Source organism: Numida meleagris, chromosome 2 (assembly GCF_002078875.1).
Source record: "Numida meleagris isolate 19003 breed g44 Domestic line chromosome 2, NumMel1.0, whole genome shotgun sequence".
Classification (NCBI taxonomy): Eukaryota; Metazoa; Chordata; class Aves; order Galliformes; family Numididae; genus Numida; species Numida meleagris.
The window spans coordinates 10237036-10256192 of NC_034410.1; positions in this window are offsets into that span (position 1 = coordinate 10237036).

The following is a 19157-nucleotide window of genomic DNA, read 5'->3' on the forward strand; positions in this document are numbered from 1 at the left end:
CACAATGCCATTTTTGTCATTATATAGACAGTTATTTCCATCCTATCGTAACAGTACACAACTGAAATAGCATAGGGGTGAAAAAACACTGCTGCTGTCAATGAAGAAAACTAGCAACCTTTTAGTTCTGAATGAAGAACTGTACTTTGTAAATAGAATATTAGACTTAAAGCTCAGTAAGAAAAGGGAATAAATATTTCTGAGTGAAAAATTGCAATTAATACTTTCTTTGATGACAAAAATCTCAGCTTCCAAAAAAAGAAACGTATTTTACTAAAATATCTTTTAGTTTTTGTTAAAAACTTCACTACATTTGAAGAAAATATATTTATTTCAAAAATAATTCTTCTCATGAAGCATGGAATCCAGCTTTTTCCATAACTGCTTTGAAAATTTTCAATAAAAAGTAAATAGCGCTTTCAAAATTTGCATCTTCTTGGATGCTTTTTTTTTCCTTTCTTTTTTTTAATCAGGAAGGCATATTTGGGATATGAAAAATGAAGACAAAAAAAGGGATACTTCTTCACAGTAACTGGTAATTACTAGATTCAGCTAGTCTCTGACTAACCTAATGAAAGGGAGGACCTTGCAGCTTAGGCATGGCCCTTTATCATGAGCCAGTAGGTGGACCATCTGCACCTTCCTGTTGCGGTGGGTACTTAAATGATTATACAAAGAGAAACAAACTCAAGAAGGGTTCGTATTCCTTTTAAGTGACCTAGTTAGTTACAACATTGGCTGTGTTTTCATATCTATATGACCCTTGCTTTTTTTTTTTTTTATCTCTGAAAAAAATCAAACTATTTTCTTTCTTCACCAGTAGTGTAGAAAACTAAATGTCATCAACTGGAAATGTTTCAGATGTGTGGAACTACTTCTTTCTAGAGATAAAAGAGCCATTTCTAAGCTCTAGAAGAATGAATAGATGATTCTGAGAACACAGACTATTTGTACATTTTTGCTTAAAACGATACCATTTCTTCCTTTTGATATATGCCTATTTCCTCTACTGTAGTCTCATAGGATGACCAAATACACATTAATAGAATAACAGCTTCAGCTCAGATCACTGTTTACCCTGAGAAGCAATTGCTTTCTTCTGCCAAAAAGGCTTTTCATTGCCCAGATCACCAGTATGAGGAGAGGAGGAGGAAGATCATCACAAAGGAAACAGCTGTGCTATTTACTGAGGCTCATTAGCTGCTACATTTGATTCTCTTGCTAGCTGCTTCCATTTCTAGGAAGGCTAAAACCAGTTCTGGTTTCTCCCTTGTTCTTCTAGTTCCATCTTCTCTATGTCTTCTTTCTTGCTACCGTTCACTTTGTGGGAAACACCTCAGTCAGGATGTTTTTGCTTGTGATAAATGGAAGAAAGTGACATGTTGTGAAGGAAGGATGACTTCAATATTTCTCTAAGAATACCCTCACCAAGTGCAGTTGATATCAGCCATCTCCTTGTTCCCTGCATGGCTGCTGAAAGAAACACTGGAATAGAAATAAAATCAACTGAGCTTCACCCTGCACAGAACAAAGGAGTAGTTCAAGACCCCAACAGAGTTAAACCCCTTGGGAAATATGGAGGACAACTCTGAGAAGTTTAAAAGGAACTACAAGCAATGGGCACCAGTAAGAGAAGGTAGCCTTATTTCTGACAGTAGGTGGTTTTGAACTACTCGATATTTTAATGGTTTTCAATAGCTCAAGCCGAGGAGGCTAACTGTGAAAGTGCAGTACAAAATTCAAGTACTTCACACTTCACATAAAAATGAAACATGCAGAAGATTTTTAGACAGACTCAGAAGAAAGATTTGCAGAAATTTGTGGAGGAATTTGTAGAATTTTATGTTGTACAAATCTTTCAGTTTTACCAGTAATTCAATCATTAGCATCTAGCTAAATCATGAGAATGTGTAGGGCAAAACACTCCGGAAGATACTACTAAAATTCAGAACTCACCATTGACAAAGTAATTTTTTTCCAAGCCAAGAAAATCATCCTCTGAAGTCCTGAGACCTGGTGAGTGTTTTCACATGCTGGAGTTGATGAAAGATATGAAACACTCCAAGGATGGGCACCTGAGGCATAAAGACATGTGGAGCAGTTCACAATTAAAAATGCAATGGAAGATCACAGATGGAAAACTGCAAAAATATTTCAGTGAATTGTGTCAGAATGCATGAGCTTTCAACACCAACAGAGGAAGTACAGCTCATACAAGGAAGGAAATGGTTTCATTTTCAGTCCAGAGGAACTCCTAGGAAATATCAACAGTGCCGCAAATTGAAATACATTATCTATATATTTGGAAATGTGGAAAATTTATCAATTTAAATTTAGAGATGTACAAGATAATGTGATGAGAGAAACAATGTAATAATCAGTGGAAAAAAGAGTCATGAGCACGTGAAGGTAAGTGTATGCATTTCAGTGCTTGGTAGTGAACCACACTTAGGTTTATTTCATCTAATTTTAGACTCATCAGTAGAGTGTCTATACGAGGAGTCCAGATGCCTTCTCTCTGCAAATGACTTTTCTCTACGGTCAGTGGAGGAAGCAAATCATCTGCAGAGTATCGTGCAGGATCAGTCTATCAGGATCTCCGCTGTCTGTCTCTCTCATTGCTTCTCTCTGATTGTGAAGAGAAACTCGGGTGACTATGCACTTTACAAAGATCTTTCCTTTAATCTTTGGGAGGGGAATTACATGGAATAGATTTGATTCTAAATAATTATGCAAATATTAGACTAGAATATATTTTCATGAAGATTCTACAGAAAGAAATCCAGTGCAAATGAGAAATATTCAAGGTTCAATTAAATGCTGAATTTAATGGAAAACCAAAGATCAAAAATCATTAAAGAGTAGAAGATGCCTTTTGGTCACAGGACAATTGTAAACAGAGTTTCAGAAGCCATGTGCCTTGTCAAAGTATAAGTTTTAAACTGAAGTCAATGGGATTCAAAATTATAGAATAAAAAGAAGAACTGGAATGATTGAGAGCATGAGCTATTGCAGGCAAAATAAGGTGGAACATCACTTCTTATGCAGAGCTGAAGAGATAAAACATGTGAAATGGTAATGCTCCTCACTAGCTAGAAAAAAAGTCTGAACTATAGTGGGTGCCAAATTTTTTTTCTGTATTTCTTATATCTGTTGCCTTCCAAGATTAGATGAAGCTGTGCACTGGTTAGAGAAATATCTATTTATGTGAACTCATGACTATCCAAAACAGTACAATAAATGAGTCTCTGTGCCTCCTACAAACATTACTTTTAAGCTTTTTATTAGCTTTCTCTTAATTGAAGACAAAACAGAAAGAATTTTTTCTTTTGAAATGCTCACATTGTAGCATTTGGCTAAAGCTTATTGGAGTCAAGTCTAGAGTTGCAGTGTAGACTTCCCTAGATGACACCAAACTGAGTGATGCAGTTGACACACTAGAGGGAAGGGATGCTATCCAGAGAGATCTGGACAGGCTTGACAGGTGGGCCCATGTCAGTCTCATCAAGTTCAACAAAGCCAAATGCAAGGTCCTGCACCTGCACTGAAGATGATCAGAGGGCTGGAGCACCTTCCCTATGATGACAGGCTGAGAGAGTCGGGGCTCTTCAGCCTAGAGAAGAGAAGGTTTGGGTAAGACCTTATAGCAGCCTTCCAGTACCTGAAGGGGGCCTACAGGAAAGCTGAGAAGGGACTTCTTATAAGGGCATGTAGCAACAGAACAAGGGGATTTTAACCTGGGAGAGGGAAGATTTAGACTAGATATTAGGAAGAAATCTTTACTGTGAGGGTGGTACACTGGAACTGGTTGCCCAGTGAGGAAGCATTCAAGGCCAGATTGGATGGGGCTTTGAGCAGCCTGGTCTAGAGGGATGTGTCCCTGCCTATAGCAGGGGGTTGGAACTAGGTGATCTTAAAAGTCCCTTCCAACCCAAACCATTCTATGATTCTATGATTCTGTGATTCATTTAGAAAAAGTTTTAAGTTATCCATATAATTACAATCATTTTTAAGCAATAATTCTTGAGATGTCAAAGGTATAGATAGTAAAAGCAGTCTTTGTCCTACTTGGGCAGTTCTCCTGATAATGATGTGTCATACATACTCCCTCTGTATTCTCTTCTTTGGAATAAGATTTTTCGCACTCTTCACTTCAGCTGATTGAATGCAAATTTTGTCATAAAATATTTTAATACATAAATTATGTGTGCTTACGTGCTGCATGCAGTTTTCTCTTAAACAGATGTAAAAATGTAATAAATCCTATATGCAGAGCTGGGAAAATAAAATGTTGGAAAACTTTGAACACGAGACTGGAATGTTATGCTCTAAAAATAGCCCTGGAGGTAGAGTAGGGCCCTCAGGCTGAGAGCAGTTAATGACTACAGACTGGAGTACAATCCATAGCTTACAAACTGGATTTGAAATTGAGCTCCTGAGTTTTCAACTATAAAACTAACTACTCTGCTAACAACCCACAGAGACCAGATGGACCTGTAATTAATTGGAAATGCTTTGTATTCTTGCATTTTCAAGGTGTGATTGCTGATATATATCTATTTCTGTGTATATGTACTATTTAATTGTATACCAAAAAATTTTAGTCTCTTTAATTTTTTTTAATAAAAGATGAAGTAATCTATGAAGACCCAAGGATTTTTTTTAATTTTTTTTTAAAAGTGCATCTGTTTCATAAAATAACTCTTATTCCCTGCATGGGAGATCATGTGGAGTATTAATTAAATGAAACAAGTAATACACATGGAACATTGCCTTTATTTCACCTGCTTCTGGGGTGAATTTGCACAACTCACTGAGAGCGATGTGTCTATAGGAGTCTGATAAATGGGGAGACGAGCAATGGCTTTCAGCACAGCTAGACCTGGCGGAGGGCATCTGCTCAAAAGTAGAATTAGGAAGCCACATAAACGTATGTCCTCATCCCTGCCTTTAGGACATGAAGCAAACTAAAACACTTGTAAATTACTCACAAAACCTTCAGACTGCCACGCTGCTGCTTCATGGGCCATGTCCTTTGTTCTTTGGTGTCTCTCAGCAAAGAGTCTTCAGTTAAAAATGCAATGTTCTTGGCCTTTTTTGGTGGCACTGATTCTGACTTGGGTCCTTCGTTGGACCAACTTAACACTGGTTGTCCCTTCCTGGGTCTGAACCAATAGCACCACCCTCTCCTCTTTCCATTCCCAGAGCTTCATTATTGTTGTGTAGGGGCATTTCTGGGGCAAGGGGAAGATTCCTTCTGCCCTGTGCAGAGATGAAGGTCCAGGCTTCCTCATCTTTTTTATTTTTGTGGTCTGTCTTGTCAAGGTTGGAAGCTAGTTTAGCTTCTTCCCCTTGCAAGGACTTAAGGCAGGGCTGTCAGTCTGTCTGTGTCACTTAAAGTTACGATGCATCAGTTTCTCTCTCTGATTCCTGGATACTGCGCTACCTTATAAAAAACACTGTAGTGATAGACTTCATTTATAACATTTTCAGCACCTAAGGCTACAATTAGACTATGGCTTAAGTTGGACTTTTTGTATTAGGAAAAGAAAATAAATGAAAGGCAGTAGGAGTCTACTTCATTTTCCCCCTTACTCCAGCAGATTTCATTGTGTCAAAGAACCACAGAATGTTTGAGGTTGGAGGAGCCCTCTGGAGGTCACTGAGTCTAAAACCCCTAGAGCAAGTTGCCCAGGGTTTTGGCAAAGTTTCACATTGTGCCTTGGTAGAAAGAGTCACTCCACATATGTCCTGACTGAAGGCTTCCATAAACAGTGATTAAAGTGGACAGAATAATAAAAAAAATCATCTTAGTACTGTATTGCAGCATGCATGCATTTGCTGTCTTTGTTGATCCAGACAAGCAAGTTCACGATTATACTACTCAAATGTAGAGTTTTATGAGGAAGACCAGCCACATTCATACAGCTTGTCAACTGCATAAAAGTGCAACCTTCTGAGTAAAACTATCTTTTGGCTCCTTTTTGTAATGAAATAACTTGGCTTGCAGCATATATGCAGTGTAAATTACTTGGAGGTCTGTCATGGAGGGAAAGAGGCACTGAACCCATCTGACAGCATAGATGTGCACTATGAAATCAGTAAGACTGCATTACATTTCTTTTCCAGATATCAACTTCACATATTTTCATTTCCAGAAATGTTCTTTTTTTTTTTTTTTTCATGGCTGCAATAGCTGAGGTATGAATCTGTGCATTCATTACCTGCATACCAGCTTTACAGTGACTCATTGAAGCCTGAGGTCATGAAGTAGGAAGCTTTCAAAGACCTGCTAAGGAAGCACAGTCCCTGTCAGGATTTTTTGATACAGATTATCTCTACATTGTGCAGCTGAGCTACTGACAACGTGATTTCACAGGAGATCTTTATATATATTTAAAAGGTGATTCACTCAGCCTTGGAGACAACAGACATTGAAGGCAGTTGACTGCAACACTGGAAAAATCACTCTATGGTACTAAATATCTTTTTTGTAACTGACAGAACCATAATTTTTTGTATGTACTGTCGTTCCTTTGTGTCATACAAGCACTCATTATCCTATAGTTTTTAAGGTTAAAAATCTCTGCTGGATGACAAAGGAGAACTCGAGCAGTTAGAGCAAAAAATAATGGACCTCAAAATCTGTTAAGGTTCCATCTGGATAAATGCAGATGGATGTGAATGTCTAGCTAGAATGTCACACTCTCTTCCCCCTACTGTTCACTCCTTTATTTTTTTCTTTCATTTTTTCATTTCTTTCCCTATTACTGCAAATAATTTGATTTCAAAATCAGGCTACATATCTAACAATCTCAGATTTCCATTTCCAACTTTTTAAACTTCAATCTAGCTTAATAGATCACTGGTACAGCCCACATCACTTGATGAGTTTTATTTCTGTTTCATATCCACATACATTCACTTTTCTCTAGCTATAATAGAAGCAGTATGAATCATTACCATCCTACCAGCAACCTGAATTTGGAAGATTTTTACTTCTGCTTCAGATATGAGTTGAAATCAGTAAGTGTTCCCAACATTCTCTCTATATATTTTCCCTTCTCTCTCTCTCAGTGCACCAATAACTTGGAAACAGATCTGTTGAGGAACTCACTGACGTAATGTCTTCAACAAAGGATGGTAATTCATGACATATAAAATATTACCTGGTGATTTTCTGATATCTTTGAAGCTCTGTCAATAGTCATCATTCTGTCTGAACTCTACTTATGTTGTTGTGGGTATCCATTTCAAATATTTGCTTTTGCAAAATCATATAACACAATTTTAGCTATCTTCCTAATGGACAGCAAAGGATATAGCTACCAAGTGATCAGGCTCATGTCCTCTTCAACTCACCTGAAAAAGTGTCTGGACTTTAAGCTACAACTTCTTTCACATACTGAGTCAGAAATCATGAGCATAGTCAATTCCAAACTCCCATGCTTGGGAGTTCAGAAGAAATGTTGCTTTCCCTGAACCTGAAGATCTGGGACAACTTGGAACTGTGGTCTGTTAGATTTTCATCAGAAACATTTTTAGAGGTGAGATGTTGCTCCATATTGAACTAAAGCTAAATATCAGCTTTACAAAACCATTGTGAAATGTATTGAGCCTTTCTTCATACCTATAATCATGTTAAAAGTCCACCACTTCACCCATTCCACTGATGAAAAAACAGGATGAATCATCTCCAAATGAGTATCAGTAGATTTAGCATAAAAGTACTTCTTGTAACACCGTTATTTTTGTCCAGAAAAGGGGATATTCTATACTATTATAAGATGCTTTTATACTCAACATGAAAAGTTCATGGGAAGCCATTTCTTACAGTGGAAGTTATACTGACAAAATTACTTAAAATTGTTTTTCAGAAAGCTTTCCAAACTCACTTTTACAAGGATTTATCTACATCATATGCTCCCAAATAGATATTGCTACTTATTAATACTTATTTCATTTCTATAAAAAACTGGCCCTTAACAGTTGGCTAGTATAATTTTAATTCATTCTATTTGACATTGCATATAAATACATGCATGCTTTTTATAGGAGATGTTGTTAAATGCAGAGGACAGTGCAACGAGATCAGTGAGTTTAGTGATAAAAATGAGAATAGGGTGATAAAAGTTTCTTGTTTCACCTACCATTACAAAGACCATCTACACTCCAGCTTGGTTTCCCCACTCTCAAATAGAACTACGATACTGAAGTTTCATTACAAGGAATTGCAAGGAACTTGTAAATATAATGTATCTGAGTACTGTTTCTAGTGCTGCTGCTAGTCATCACAAGGTTAAAAATATGGTCATTATTGAACTTAAACAAAGAAATCCTTTGATGGAGCATATGTTTAGATGGTTCCACTTTTTCTAAATTTCACAGGGGAGATCCCCAAAAATGTTGCTAGTTGAGTTGTTAGCTGGTTTACTGTTTCTTGCATTACTTTTGAGTCATTGATAGAACATTGTATGTTTTATAAATCACGGAATCACAGAATTGCAGGGATTGATAGGGACCTCAAGAGATCACCGAGTCCAACCCTCCTGCTAAAGTAGGTTCCCTACAATAGGTTGCACAGGTAGGCATCCAGACATACCTCAAATACCTCCATAGAAGGAGACTCCACAACCTCTCTGGGCAACCTGTTCCAGTGCTCTGTCATCTTTACTGTAAAGAAGTTCTTCCTTGTGTTAGTATGGAACTTCCTATGTTCAAGTTTTAGGCCATTACTCCTTGTCCTACTGCTACACTCCACCGAGTAGAGCCTGGCCTCATCCATGTGTCTCCCACCTCCCTTTAGATATTTAGAAATCATAATCAGATCCCCTGTAGTAGGCGGAGAATCTGCGCACGGGATGTAAAGTGATAGGACCTCCCCTGCTCTGTTAGTAGGCGTAGACAATGGGCGTTGACAAAGCTAACGAGGCTATATAAGACACTGTAAAGTTACAATAAAGGCCATTTTGCTGCTCATCATATTGGTGTGCACATGCAGTGAGTGGCTGGGGACGGGAAGTCCTTACGAGCAGGGTGACAAGAGAATGGAATTAGATGCAATGGATGCTGCAATCCCCCTTCTCAGTCTTCTTTTCCCCAGGCTGAACAGACCCAGGTTACTCAGCCTTTCCTCATATGGGAGATGCTCCAAACTCTTTGTCATCTTTGTGGCCCTCCACTGGACTCCTTCTAGGAGATCCCTGTCTTTTTTGAACTGGGGAGCCCAGAATTGGGCACAGTTTAATTCGCCCCTGAATACCATTGGCCTTCTTGGCCAACAGGGCACACTGCTGGCTCATGGCTGACCTGTTGTCCACAAGAATATCCAGGTCCTTCTCCACGGAGGTCCTCTCCAGCAGATCAACCCCTAACCTGTACTGATTCATGTGGTAATTCCTCCCCAGGTGCAAGACTCTATACTTGCTTTCATTAAATCTCATTAAGTTCCTCCCTGCCCAACTCTCCAGTATGTGCAGCTATTGCTGAATAGTAGCATGGCTTTCTGGTGTGTCAGCCACTCCTTACAGCTTTGTAACAGCAGCAAACTTGCTGAGGGTGGACTCTATCCCTTCATTCAGGTTGTTGAAGATGTTGAAGAAGACCAGACTCAGCACCAATCCCTGGGGAACAACACTAGTTAGAGGCCTCCAACCAGACTGTGCCATTAATGACAAGCCTCTGAGCTATCCATCCATAAATGATGAATTTGCATGTGGCGTTTTCCTTTCCTTTGAGAAAATGGTGCAGTCCTTGTGGTTTATATCTATTGCCTCTGGAGACAATACCAACATCAGAAGTCATAGTTAAATCAAGATAATCATCAGTTTGTGAAGACACTGTGTTTCTCTGATGAAGTTTAGAAGCAGTGAAGTTCCAGAATGTTTTAGGTATTTTTGCTCAGTGTCTGTGAGAAAAACATCTCCAGTCGTCCTGGTTTCTGTGGGTTATGGTGACATGTAAAAAATGTTTATATATAAATAATAAACATACCAGTTGCACACATAACATAGAGAATTTTTTGTCATTTGTTTCTTACTGAAAAAAATTTTGGCTTACTTCCGTCATTGCTAAGGAGCATACTTTCTTTCAGCCATAGTTGTAGTTCTAGGGTCTATCTAGAAACTTTTCTTTTGAGAATGAAATCAACTGCAATTCGACATCATTATGTGCAATGTATTTGCAGAGCTATAGCACCTCAATATCCTGGTGAAGTAGAACTTTCATCAACTTATACTTCTCTGATTGTCTATGGTTTTGCGGTTCCTCAGAGGCAGGTTCACTTTTAAACTTCAAGCTTAGAGCATTATTATTTGCTGGAGAAGTTCAAAAATTAAATAACTCAGTTTTGGAGAGCTCACATAATTTATCAGTTCACAAGTGACTGCTGTTGTGACAAAAATCTACACCCCTCAAAACAGAGGAAATAAACTAAATCTGTGGCTCTGCAATGAGCAGAAGTCTCAGTCTGGGGCAGCTGGACATATCATCTTCCTCAGTAGTTGAATCTAATACGCTAGAAGATAAGCAGAAGAGATACAAAAAAAAAAAGTTCCTTTGTTTGCTTTCCAAAAGTGCAGCATGATTTGACAGCAGGAGACCTGGAGCTGGAAAGACCATCATGACAACATGCTTGTTCAGATACTGAGTCACAGTATCCTCAGAGTTGCTTTTTATCATTTTTCATCCACCTATGGTGATAAAAAAAGGAAAATAAATCCTTGCAAAGGTTAAAAAAGCCCAGTTTATTGGAGAGCTGCAAGACTACAATGATGCTAAGAACAGTAGAAGTAAGTGGATTTTCCCTGTGTTATTTTAAACATAAAACACATGTTTATATTAAATAGCCTCCCCATCATTTTGATTAACTATATATACAAAGAAGGAACTTACATCTGTGGTTGAGAATCATATTTTCCCAATCACACCAATACATGTTATGAATGAACGGGTGCATAGCTGAATGTACAACAGGGCAACTAGATGCTCTTGCTTTTAATTTGGACAACAGAACTCATGAACATCTCACACTCCAACCCAAACTTCGCACGCTTCTGCCTCACTTTCACAACTACAATTGAAAGCAGAGTGTAATTTTGATATCAGGAATTATTTAGATTATAATTTATTCAACTTGAGGGCTGTCTCATCATGTACCTGTTCAGAATACTGAAATCATGATTATCTAATGGTGACCACGAGGGCCAACTAGAAAACAAATAAATAGTACTAATGGCAGTTGAAAATAGATGGATGATTCAATTAAGATCCAAAATAGAACAGAAAAATGGCAACAGTGATCTGCAATTTCTATTTAATAGTGCTGTTTCCAAATTTTTCAAGGACAATTCAAGCAATGCATATGGACTGAAAACTGCAGAAGTTTTCCTTTAAACCTGACCATTAAAGACAAAGAGATTGAGAAAAATAGACTACTTGCCTTGGAGAGGATAACATGAATACAATTACTTCACAAATGCTTGAAGCATTAAACAGAAATCAAGCAATAGCGACTGAAATACATACACTGAGATAGAAAGAATGATTGGAAACAAATCGTTTCATTCTATGACAAAGTGACCCACTTAGTGGATGAAGGTAAGGCTGTCAATGTGGTCTACCTGGACTTCAGCAAAGCCTTTGACACTCTCCGCCACAACATCCTTGTGGAGAAGCTGGCTGCCCATGGTTGGGATGGGCATACACTCTGCTGGGTGAAACACTGGCTGGATGGCCGGGCCCAGAGAGTTGTGGTCAATGGAGTTAAATCCAGTTGGCGGCCAGTCACAAGTGGTGTCCCCCAGGGCTCGGTACTGGGGCCGCTTCTATTCAACATCTTTATTAATTATCTTGATGAGGGGATTGAGTAAGTTTGTAGATGACACCAAGTTGGGAGTGAGAGTTGATCTGCCAGAGGGTAGAAAGGCTTTAGAGAAGGACATGGATAGACTGCATCAATGGGCCAAGGTAAACCATATAAGTTTCAATAGGGCCAAGTGTGGCGTCCTGCACTTTGGTCACAGCAACCCCAGGCAAGCCTACAGGCTTGGGGAGGAGTAGCTGGAAAGCTGCCTGGCAGAAAGGGACCTCGATGTGCTGAATATGAGTTGGCTGAATATGAGCCAGCAGTGCGCCCAGGTGGCCAAGAAGGCCAATGGCATCCTGGCTTGTATCAGGAATGGTGTGGTGACCAGGACTAGGGAAGTCATCCTGCCCCTGTACTCGGCACTGGTGAGGCCCCACCTCGAGTACTGTGTTCAGTTTTGGGCACTTCAGTACGGAAAGGACATTGAGGTGCTGGACCAGGTCCAAAGAAGGGCAACAAAGCTTGTGAAGGGCTTGGAGAATATACCCTACGAGGAGAGACTAAAGGAACTGGGGTTGTTCAGTCTGGGGAAGAGGAGGCTGAGAGGAGACCTCATTGCTCTCTTCAAATACCTGAAAGGTGATTGCAGTGAGAGCGGGGTTGGTCTCTTCTCAGTGGTGACAGGTGGCAGGACAAGGGGAAATGGCCTCAAGCTGTGCCAGGGGAGGTCTAGGTTGGATATCAGGAAAAACTTCTTTGCAGAAAGGGTTGTTAAGCAATGGAACAGGCTCCCCAGGGAGGTGGTTGAGTCACCTTCCCTGAATGTGTTTAAAAACAGGTTGGATGTGGTGCTCGGGGACATGATTTAGCAGTGGGTTGTGAGAGTTAGGGTATTATGGTTAGGTTGTGGTTGAACTTGATGATCTGGAAGGTCTTTTCCAACCTGAGCAATTCTATGATTCTATGATAAATGGTAACTGTTACGATTGCATTACTGTTTAGCTCTTAAGATGCTGATAAAGTCATAGAGTGACCCATTTACTGTGGGAACAAACAAAGCAGGAGACTGGCAGACCTTCATTCTGACTTTCCATGCAGTAAACTAAGTCCATTTTATGCTTTGACTAGGGAAAAGAGTTTGAATACAACCACAATCCTCTATGTTTTCCTTTTCTGCTAACATGTTGTTATATTATTGGAAGAAACAATGTCTGACAACTTCTCTTATTAATACAAATACTTATATTTATTTTAGAGTAAGAAGAAAGTTTTGCCAGAAAACCCACAAATTCATACAGTGGAAATGAAGTTTATTCCTGTAAATTGATAACTATATTATGCTAGCTATAACCAGATTTGATAATTTTCATATTAAGTCAATAAGTCTTTTTTTTTTTCATGTAATGTTTCATGTAATAATTGACAACTTAGTATTTATTCATTTTCTTTCCTGTGGGAAATGAATAAGGAGACAGCAGAGAACTAGATACATTTACTTTCTGGTTGTTTGAAGGTTTGTAGCAGCTGTAGCTAAAATGAAAATGAGTTGTGTAAGGAAAAGCCTGCACTCTTATGAAAAAAGCCTTTTGGGGGCTCAATTGGCGTTGTATTAATTTCAGGGTAGTGTCCTGAGTAAAGCCCTCGGGGGCTGTCAGAAGAGCTACAGATAAAGAGATGCTTGGCTTATCTTTACCAAAATTGCTGTCCCTGCCTTTGAGAAGACTCTTGCTCCCTGCTGAGAGGTCCAGATCTGCCACCCCCACAAGGATGCACAATCATCTCTCTTCTACCAGTGGCATGGTCTTTGGGAAGTGTTCTTCTTCCCTTATGAAGTATGCAATGCAGAAAAGCTGTGTATTTCCTCAGTAGCTATTAGGGATTGACATTAAGCGCCCTTTGCAATACCGAGAAGATGTCCCAAAATTGAACTTTTCTAATTCTGAATTTATTAAGAATTCCTTCCTTGAGTTCCTTTGCATTTTATTGTATTTGAGTGCTCACAAATTTCTATTGACCTATTTTGGTTTATGAAGTACTTGCAAATCCCTCTGAAATTAATTATAAATCTTCAAGGACCTTAGGTTTGTCTGTTACCTGATATTTTCCTTTAACTGGTATATTTTCAGAAAAAAATCTGTTTCATTTGCTATGACAGAAGCAAAGTTTCTCAGAATTCACTGCATTGCCATGGGAACGAATGAGTTCCTTGCAAGTTATCATGGCCAAACTAACTCAGATGAAATAGGAACAAGCCCTAACCTTTGCCCATTCTTCAAACATACGTCAAAACAGATTTGTTCTGAATGTTCAAAAAATTGAGAAGGTCCTTAGGATACATAGCTGTATTTTCAAAGCTATTTATATTATTAGAAACACAAAGAGGCACCTACTGATTTATCCACAACTTTTCACACTTAAACACATATGTCAACTCCAGGTTACAAAGAATAATTAAAAGCTGGCTGAAAAGGATAGAAGGAAAATTTCTCTTTTTGACAATGGTTCAAAATTTCACTTCATGTTTTTTTCCTTTGAGAACTTTCTAGCATGTTTTTATTATTTCTGTAAAAATCTTAATTTTGATCACTTTCAAAGTGATTAATCACTTTTCTCCATCATTAGGAGATCCAATAGAATCTCCTATATAGAGAAGTTTTTGTACCCATTTTTGGGTTTTTGTGCCCATTTTATTATTTCTACATTTTGGCAAATGATAGATAAACACAGAAAAATGTAAAGAAGTTACTGTGGTAAATGTGACAGACATAATACAAAACAGTGGGAGCATCACCTTACATTATTTACCTCAACTGTGGTATCCAAGTTATTCAGAACAATATTTATAAAATGAAATTAGCACAGCTTTGCTAAAACAAAGATGCACTGCAAATGTGCCAGAGATGGACTTTTATCTGTCTACTACCATCAGACCTCAAGGAATTTTTAATGCATCCATATCATGGATACCTTTAGGACAAATGATCACCAAAATTATCTCATTTCCCTCTTTTCTGCTTTCAAGTCTTTCTACAGAAACTCAGGAGTTCAAGCATAAAAGGGAATATCAGTCACCTTCTATTTTGTTTAACTAAACCAAGCTCATTACATTAAGTTCTTTGGGACTGGACCCTGACTTGAGACAAATTTGCATGAAGGAAATGGCTAGATAACCTTGATGACCTGTTTCTAGAAAGCTTCAATCCTTTATCCAGAGCAGGAATATCATAAAGATGGTCTAGCAATGTGCAGTTAGAAAATATTTTTAACTTTAGACTAATCAAGGATACTAATAGATAGAGACAGAGGAAGGCAAACAGTAGAACTGACTGTAACTGAGTTTGCATCCCATATCCAATTTATTCATTTCAATATTTTTTTCACACTACATCATAAAAAGAAAATGTATTTGAAGTTTCTCATGAAATAAATTCTCAGATAATTCAGATATAAGAGAATTATTTTAATAAATTAGAAGTTGACTGATTTATATTTGCATTTTAACTCTTTTCTGTGTTAGGAAGGAAAAAAAAAACACTAAATGAAGGTCTAAATGAAATCCTTCAAATTTAATGTTTCAGCCTCAGTTATTCTAAATGATTTGTATTTTCCTGTATGATTTTTTGCTGGGGTAATGGCACTCCTTTGCATTGAGCTGATTGAACTGAACCAATAATTTAAAATTGCCCCTTCAGAAAAATATTGCCTTGATTCACAATAATGGCTTTTTTTTTCCCACATTTGAACTCTGATAGCTTTCAGAATATAGTAATTGTAAGACCCTGCAAAATGATTATAGCAACATAAGTTTATGCAAAGCCCTTCATCAGTACTTTGAGGCAAATAAGTCCATCTCTTTCTTGGTAGAAGCTGTTATTCTACTACATTCAAGGAAGAAATCATGATATAAACATATAATAACAGTAGATAATTTGCAAACTGTTTCTGGCTGTCAAAAGATTTGAAAAACATATCTTTTAGCATATCTTCCCATTTCACTACCCTTCCATAGCAGTCTTTTTTAGGCTCCATTTCTGGTTTCCATAGCCTGCTTTTTCCAATTGAAAAGATTCAGGTGAACAGAAGGAAACAAACAATTCTTTGTCTCTGGTTTAAAATAAGCCGTGACAGACCCAGCTGCTTCCTCCAAAGCTTTTTTAGCTGATCAAAATGTAGGATATCATTTGAAGAGATTGTTCTTTTCTTCATATTAGAAGCATCTGAAATTAGAAATGCTGTACCTTAGTGAGTAAAGAATGACCAAAGTAAGTAGCTTCAAAGTACGCTCTAATTTTTACTGCTTGCTATTGTTAGACTAATTGCCATTCTTTGAAAAGTTGCCTTCTACACTGAAATTTTTTCAACGGGCTGTATTGATTGTTACTAATTTACAGAAGGAAATCCCAGAGACCTTGTCAGTTGTCAATACTGCAAAAATTATGAGCTCAGCTGTTTACTGCAACAAACCTTATTTTGTCTTAAATACTTAAGACTTGAATTATATTATTCTTGAATGTGAATTATAACTTGAATTACTTCTCCCATATGAGATGAGCTTAAAGGAGAAGTTGTATTAATAGTTATGCTATGACATAGCCTCTGTTGTGACAAAAAGATCAAAGAACAAACGCAGTCCTTCTCCAAACCTATAGTAAAATACCTGCTAAATTTAATGCCTTCAAAACAATCAAATATTAAGGTCTGTATTCTCAGTGGTATTCAAAATAATTTTTAGACTGACAATCATCTACTGGAATTGAATATCAGGATCAAATCTCCACAGTCTGTATCAGATGGTCTTTTCTTTCTTATTCTTTCTTTCAGTTTCTATGTGCTGCCTTTGATTCATCACTTCCATTTTGATATATTTTGATATGGTTGTGATTTTCCAGCAGTATTGCCTTATTGTCTCTTCTGTGCTTTTCACACCTGTGTTTCACAGTTTCCTTTTCTATGCATTGACTTTAGCACCAGTGCTGATAATATATACAGATCCAAAATATCATATTTCCTTTTCTGAATTCTTCTGACTTGTTTTATTGATTCACCTTTTCCATTTGCTGAAAGAACAGTTAAATAAAGAACCATTAAACCCTTTTGTTTTATACTGTACATTGCATTGCAGTCAGTTATCTTTGCTTTAAATACTCATGGAAACTGTATTACATTTACCTGAAAAGCAGCAAACTGTCTAACTGTGGGTGTGCTGGGCTGCTCAACTTGTGACTGCTAAGCATCTGGACACCGACCTGACAAGGAGGTGTCCACAATACATCACAGAGGTAATTAAAGCCTGCAATCTACATTTGGAATATTATCACCTTATGATGTAAATATATGTATTAAGAAATTACTTTTCTGTGAATTGATAAATAGCAATGATTTGATTCAAACTTTTTTAGCACATGGTTAAGGAAAATGCTCATTGGAGTAACTAAAATGCAGATAGTTAAAGATAAAACTGAGTTAACATTGAAAGTTTTCTTGGTGAATCTTTGGAATTGAGCTGAACTTAGACATGGTAATTAATTTTAATATAGATAAATTAGGTGAACTGGATTTCACGTTCCATACTGGTATGGTTTACAGTACACCATAACTGATGATGTTTCATCCATACTTTACTTTCTACCGCTGAAAGCAGTTCAACTGGCTGTGCTGAATTTTTCATAGGACTTGGTCTGTTCTGATCCGCATCATTCTGTCTAATGAAAACCTTTTTGAAGTTTTGTTGCTCCAATCTTATATTCCTTAAGAACTGATTACATTTAACAAAGTTGACTATAATCTTAGTCTGTACTTATGCTCTGTGTCTTCTGTGATTACATTTGTGGGTTATGTCTCTTTCATCACACATTCAGAGAATCTTTAAGTAGAGTCTTCTCAGTAACATTTCTGTGAATGCTTTCTGAGGTTATTCTCTATCAAAGTAACAATCCCTGTGACTACAAAGGGCAGAACTGAGAAGTCTATTGACTGTATGTGGTGATAAAGCACGTACTGTAAGTCCAGAATTCTGTTGCAATTTTCTCCTCACACTTTGTAACTAAATGAAGGAATGTAGGATCTTACAAAACCTTCTGTTGCACGGTTTATTTCGAATGAGTTTAACACAGCTGTTTGTGTTTGATGTGTATAGACAAACGTTCAAACTACCTTGTTAGAAAGTCTTTTTGAAATGAGAACTTAAGAGACATTTTCCGTTTAAAATCAAGCTTTATGTGATCTGTAAAATCTAAAAATCAGACATAGCTATAAGGATCAGTTAGCAAAGACTGTAAAGAATTTGAATTCTCAAGTGAAATGTTCATTAATATACTGGTTAATCATCTTTGTGCACATCATATCTAGAAATGAACAGGTCTATACATATATATTTAAACCTATTGAGAAAATTTATCTGTCCCTTAACACTGAACTCTTTGGAAAAGGCATTATAACTCCCATTTCCTATTAAAGAATAAGTATTCCATGACAAGTTGAGAACAGCTAGTTTAGGTCAGACTGAATGTCAATATCTTTTCTCCAGCAGTGGTTTGCTGTGCATATGTGTCAGTACCGACTGTGAGCAAGAAAGAACGTGTAAGAACTGGATATGTATAGAGCAGTATTTTGCATTTCTGGAGCAATCCTCCCACAAGTTATATTCACGTCATCACCGCTCAGAAAGACGGCCTGTCATCCACAAAAGTCTGCAGATTCTTTGAAGTTTCTTAGAAAGATTATTTTTAAAAATAAGTCTGATTCTTTTTTTTCATCCAGATTATAGAACCCTTCTGATAACAAAATTAAGCATTCTGACTGTTCAGTGGACATGTAGCAATAAATCATCATGATGATGAACTCTGTCGTGACTAAAATTCCATTTGGCTTTAATTAGATCACAGTAAGAGCACAATTACCATCAATTATGACCCAGAAGAATTCTTTATTGCTTATCACAGTGGTCAATTTTGTATAATTATTTCCTGTACTATTTATCTGCCTCTCCTCTTCTTGTTCTTCTCACACTTGTTACATGAGAACTTTACCTTAGGGCTGTCCTTTGGTATTCAGACAGCGACTTGCCCACAGCAAGATATAATTCTTGTTAGTATTCCTAGATACTACCCCTAGAAGAAGAATAGCAACTGCAGTCAGAAAGCTGAGAAGCTGTTTTTCACTGATTCTCCCCCTGACCCCCTCCTTCCCTTTCTTTACCCTTCTAAGTGAGCACTGTCTTCCTGTTGTGAACAGAAGCCAGCATTTATTTTACAGGATGCTAGTGGGTGTGCAGATTATAATTCTCAAGTTCGTGTCAGTTCATGGAATTCTGTTATCATATCAGATATTGGTATACTTCATTTATGAAGAC